The 5,683-nt window shown below is 49.9% G+C and overlaps 1 long non-coding RNA gene across 2 annotated transcripts; it reads right to left on the reverse strand.

Annotated features, from left to right (window-relative positions):
* Positions 1-3,685: 3,685 nt before the first annotated feature.
* LOC104838605 lies at positions 3,686-5,671 on the reverse strand. 2 transcript variants are annotated; one of them, XR_775083.1, is made up of 4 exons: positions 5,425-5,671; positions 5,036-5,299; positions 4,751-4,856; positions 3,686-3,725 (listed from the first exon to the last, which is right to left on the reverse strand). It is a non-coding gene; the product is annotated as an uncharacterized LOC104838605 (long non-coding RNA). The 2 variants fall into 2 exon arrangements; XR_775082.1 differs by lacking the exon at positions 5,425-5,671 and having other exon boundaries at positions 5,036-5,418.
* Positions 5,672-5,683: the final 12 nt, after the last annotated feature.

A 5,683-nucleotide genomic window follows, 5' to 3' on the forward strand; every position in this document is an offset into this window, starting at 1 on the left:
GAATAGGTTAAAGTAGGCATAGAAAGCAAATTTGAAAAAAAGTGACAGGTGTCATGGTTTAACCCCAGCTGGCAACTAAGCACCACCCAGCTGCCTGCTTGCTGCCCCCCTGCAGCAGGATGGGGGAGAAAAATCAGGAAAAAAGTAAAACTCACAGGTTGAGACAAAGACAGTTTAATAGGTAAAGCAGAAACCATGCACACAAGCAAAGCAAGACAAGGAATTCATTCCCCGCTTCCCATCAGCAGGCAGGTGTTCAGCCATCTCCAGGAAAGGAGGGCTCCATCCTGTGTAACGGTTACGTGGGAAGACAAATGCCATCGCTCTGAATGTCCCCCCTTCCTTCTCCTTCCCCCAGCTTGATATGCTGAGCATGACAACATATGGTCTGGAACAGCCCTTGGGTCAGTTGGGGTCAGCTGTCCCAGCTGCGTCCCCTCCCAGCTCCTTGTTCAGCCCCAGCCTGCTCGCTGGTGGGGCAGGGGGAGAAGCAGAACAGCCCTTGACTCTGTGTGAGCACTGCTCAGCAATAACAAAAACATCCCTGGGTTATCAATGCTGTTTTCAGCACAAATCCAAAACGTAGCCCCATACTAGCTACTGGGAAGAAAATTAACTCAGTCCCAGCCAAAACCAGCACAACAGCGTACGTGACAGAGACAAAAGAATTAAAAAATGGGGACAGCTAACTAAACAGACAGACATAGGAAGAAAATTTAAAAGGTGATGGGCTACATGACAGACAGGAATAACTTTAAGACAGTGAATAGGTTAAAGTAGACATAGAAAGAAAAAGTAAAAAGCAACGGGGTACACAATAGTGAGGAAAGAATTAAAAAACAGTGATACACAGCTCGATACAAGTAGACATAGAGGGAAAATTTAAGAAGTGATTGGGTACAGGACAAAAAAAATTTAAATACCACAGTGAACTAAAACTGAGAAATATAAAGGAAATTTAAAAGTGACACAGGGGCACAGGACAGAGAGGAAAAAAATAAAAAATAAAGACAGTGAACTGGATAAAAGCAGACATAGAAAGCAAATTTTCAAAGCAACAGGGTACACAACAGACAGGAAATAATTAAAAAATAGCAATAGGCAGCTTCATAAAAGTAGATGTAGCATCGTGGTTTAACCCTGGCTGGCAACTAAGTACCATACAGCTGCTCACTTACTCCACCACAGTGGGATAGGGGGAGAATCGGGAGGGTAAATGTGAGAAACTCATGGGTTGATATAAAAAGTTTAATAATTAAAAAGACTTTTTTTTTAAAAGTTGTACGAGGAAAAAAAAAAACCAGCAAATGAAAACAATTGCTCACCACCAACTGACCGATGCCCAGCCAGTCTCAAGCAACTGGGTACAGGACAGAGAGGGAGGAATTAAAATATAGGGTCAGGGAGACAGAGAGGGGAAGACATAGAAATTAAGTTTTCAAAGTAATGGGGTACAAGGCGGTGCAGAAAAAATAAAAACCAGGGAGAAGCAGCTGGTTAGAGAGAGGCATATTAAAAATTTAAAAGGCAACAGGGTACTGGGCAGAGTTGACAGAAGAATAACAAGTTTTGAGGAGCCATACACATAGGTGGGCAGGCAGAGAGGGAGACAGAGGAAGGGAGGCAGAGGTGGGCCTGGATGTAGAGGAGAGGACGTGCGACTCACCACAGCTCCTGGTGCCAGCAGGAGGCCTTCACCGCCCCAACGCTTCTCTCTCCGCCTCTGCCCCTTCCTCCTCCCCAGTGCCGGCTGCCTGACCCTCACCCGCTCGGCAGCACGCAGCGGATGCCTCAATGCTCCTCATCCACAAGGCTTGCTTTGATACATGGTGGCTCACGCATGTAGCCAACAAAGGCCAGGGACAGCTCAGAGGGATCCTTCCTTGCCACAGGGACTGGCCATTCCTTGCTGCAAGCACCCACCAGCCAGACCCCCTTGGACTTCCCCCCCAGCCAGTTCCCCTGCCTAGGCAGCCCCCTTTACAGCTGGAGCCCCTTCACACAGCAGGGCCAGCCCCATCCTCAGCCTCACTGGCCACACCTGGGGCTGTCCCAGCCCCAGCGGGAGCCCATCAGGAACAGGGGTAATTGCCAAAGCCCCACAGCACATCATCCCTGCCCCTGCACTTACCCACATCCAGGGACACGGAGGAGGCAGGAAAAATTTATTTATTAATTCACGTAAGAAATCCTGGCAGTGAGTTGGCTACAAGGCTCAGTGCCCAAAGGCAGCAGGATGGGAGGATAAAAGGGAAGAGAAAAGCAGGAGGAAGGACAGAGGGACACAGATGTGCAAGACAGGGAGCCAGGAAATTGGATGCTGGGAACAAGAGAGGGACAAGAAGCAGGAAAACGGTGTAGAGAGAGAAGAGCAGAGAGACTGAGCAGAACAGGGATGGAGATGGAGGAATAAATAATAGGAAGCAAGGGAGAGAAGGGGAAGACTGGCAGGACAAGAAAATAAAGACAGGACAAGGGACAGGGAAACATTCTCAGGTGATACAGGAGAAGAAACAGCAAGAACTAGAAAAAAGAAACAGGGAGCCAGGTAGAGAGAAAAATTTAAAAAAGCAACAGCATACAAGAAACATAGGCAAGAACTAACAAATAGGCACAGGGAGATGTAGAAAGAGGGAGATGTAGAAAGAAAATGTAAGAAGTGACAGGGTACAGGACAGAGAGGGAAGAGTTAAGAACTAGAGACAGGGAGATGGATAGAAGGAAACATAGAAAGAAAATTTTGAAAGCAACAGGGTACAAGAATCAAAAAGTAGGTACATGAAGCTGCATAGAGGGAGACATAAGAATGAAATTTGAAAAGCAACAGGGTACAAGAAACACAGGCGAGAAATTAAAATAAGGTCAGGGAGACAAAGAGAGGGAAAAGTAGCAAGAAAATTTTAAAAGCAACTGGGTTTAAGAAACATGCAAGAATTTAAATAGGGATGGAGAGGTAGGAAGTTTCAAAAGTGATGACATACAAGAAATATAGGCAAGATTTTAAAAATAGGGACAGGGAGCCTGATAGAAGGAAACTGTGGTGGGTTGACCTTGCCTGGCTGAGTGTCCACCAAGCCACTCTATCTTTCCTCCTCCTCCACAAGACAGCAGGGTAGAAAATGCAACAAAAAAGCTTGTGGGTCAAGATAAGGACAAAGAGATTGCTCACCAATTACTGCACAGGCAAAACAGACTCAACTTGGGGAAATTAATTTGTCAGTCAAAATCAGACTACAATAATGAGAAATATGAACAAATCTGAAAAACACCTTCCCCCCACCCCTCTCTTTTTTTCCTGGGCTCATCTTCACTCCTGACTTCTCTACCTCCTCCTACCAAGCAGCACAGGGGGAGAGGGAGCGGGGGGTTGCAGTCAGTTCATCACAAGTTGTCTCTGCTGCTCCTTCCTTCTTCATGTTCTTCTTCTGTTCCAGTGTGGTGTCACTCCCATGGGGCCACAGGTCCTGCCAGAAAACCTGCTCCAGTGTGGGCTCCTCTCCACAGCGTCACAGCCTCCTTCGGGTGAATCCGCCTGCTCTGGCGAGCGGTCCCCCATGGGCTGCAGGGTGCATATCTGCTCTGCCATGGACCTCCGTGGGCTGCAGGGGGACAGCCTGTGTCACCATGGTCTTCACTGCAGGCTGCAGGGGAATCTGCTTTAGGACCTGGATCACCTCCTCCTTTTCCTTCTTCACTGACCTTGGTGTCTGCAGGGCTGACAGCTTCTGCACAGCATTTTTTTAGCCCTTCTTAAATATCACAGAGGTGCTACCAGCGTTGCTGGTTGGCTCAGCTTTGACCAGTAGCAGCTCCATCTTGGAGCTGGAACTGGCTTTGCCCAACATGGGGGCAAGTCCTGGTGTCTTCTCACAGAACCCACCCCTGCAGCCCCTGCCCACTCCCCTGCCCCAGCTTGCCACACAAACTCACTACAACAGTGATCGGCTACAGGGCAGAGAGGGGGGATTGAAAAGTAGGGAAAGGGAGACAGAGAGAGGCAGGGCAGGGGGAAATAGCAATGAGCTACAGGACAGAGAGGAGGAACTAATAAAAAGGGAGAGGGTACCAGACAGAGAGATGGAGAAAAACAAATACTAGTGATGAGCCACAGGGCAGAAGGAAGAATTAAAGAAGGGGACAGTGAGGTGGACAACAGGGAGACTGAGAAATATCAAAAACACTGATGATCTAAAGGGGAGAGAGAGGGGAAATAAAGAATAGGGACAGGGAACCAGACAGAGAGAGAATAATAAAGACAAAAATGGGCTATGGGACAGTGAGGGAAGAAGTTAAAACATAGGGACAGGGACCTGGAACAAGAGAATCTAAGAAAGTAAAAGTGTATCCAGAATACAGGGCAGAGAAAGGAATTTAAAAATAGAGACACAGCATCAGACAGGTGAGAGCGGCGGGAACTGTGAAGGGCTAAAGGGCAGACAGGGAGGAATTACAAGATTGGGATAAGAAGACAGACGGATAGATGGAGAAAGAAAAAGTAGTGATGGGCTGCAGGGCAGAAACAGAGGATAAAAAAAGAGGGATGGGACAGGTCAGAAATGCAGAGAGAAAAAGAAAACAGAGAGGCAGAACAACAGAGAAAGAGGGAGACTTAGAGAACAAGAGAGGGAGAGGTACAGGAAGAAAAAAACAAAAAAATTAAAGCAGTGAGAGAAAGAAAAGGTGGGGGCAGGGAGGGACTGGGATGCAGGAGAGGGGTGACACAGCCCCAGGGGTCCAGGACTCACTGTACCTCCCGCTCTTGGAGCTGCTGAGAGAATTTGACCATTCAGACATGTCTGTCTCTCTCCCCCTCTCCCTTCCTCCTCTGCAGCTGCAGTCACTTGACTGTCATCCACCTAAGAGAATAGATTGGTGCCTTACAGCTCTTACAATATGAGGCTTCCTAGAAACACAGCCTCACATGCACACACACACTACATGACTGTACTGTGGTTTTGGTTACGCATACAGACCCTGCCATGCACGTTGGTGATCGGATCTGCTGAGGACTACACTAAGAAGGATCCATCCTCACCTGGAGAGGCAGGCTATCTCCTGTCTGCAGCTGCTGGCTGGATCCTCTTTATTTTATTCTTCAGCAGCTTTACCATTCTGTGGCCTCTCCAGCTTCAGCTTCAGCAGCTCCCGTCCACAGCCAGTAAGTGTTCCACCTGCCCCTTTTTGCTCCCGCGCCGCGAGGAGAGGGAGGCCAGGCAGAGACAGCCCACGCAAGCCTGAGGCTGCTGCAGTCAACGGCATCCCCGGGGACGAACGGACAACCGCACTCACAGCGTGGCCTCTGGGAGAGGGAAAGAGGCAGCAGTGACCGTTATTACCGTAGCTCGACCCTGGCCGGAGCCCCTCCTTCCGCAGGGGCTTCCGCAGACGCCAATCGTTCCCCGCGCCGCTGCTAACGGCACCCACGTTCAGGGAGACTCGAGAACATCGGAGGGCCAGCTTGCTGCCCTCACGACAGGGCTCGGGGGCTGCCTGCGGCTACAGCACAGGCTTCAGGGGAGGGGCTGGAGCTGGGGGCAGCCGCACGGGCCGAGCGGGGCCGGGGGAGGCTCCGGGGGAGCTCTGGCGACTCGGGGAGGCGCCCGCTGGCCGCGCCTGCGGGGTGCCCGCCTCCGTCCCCTCTTCCCTTCTATCGGCTCTCAGGGAACTCCCCGGCGCTGCCCTG

Source organism: Haliaeetus leucocephalus, unplaced genomic scaffold (genome assembly GCF_000737465.1).
Source record: "Haliaeetus leucocephalus isolate CR32 unplaced genomic scaffold, Haliaeetus_leucocephalus-4.0 Scaffold68, whole genome shotgun sequence".
Lineage (NCBI taxonomy): Eukaryota > Metazoa > Chordata > Aves > Accipitriformes > Accipitridae > Haliaeetus > Haliaeetus leucocephalus.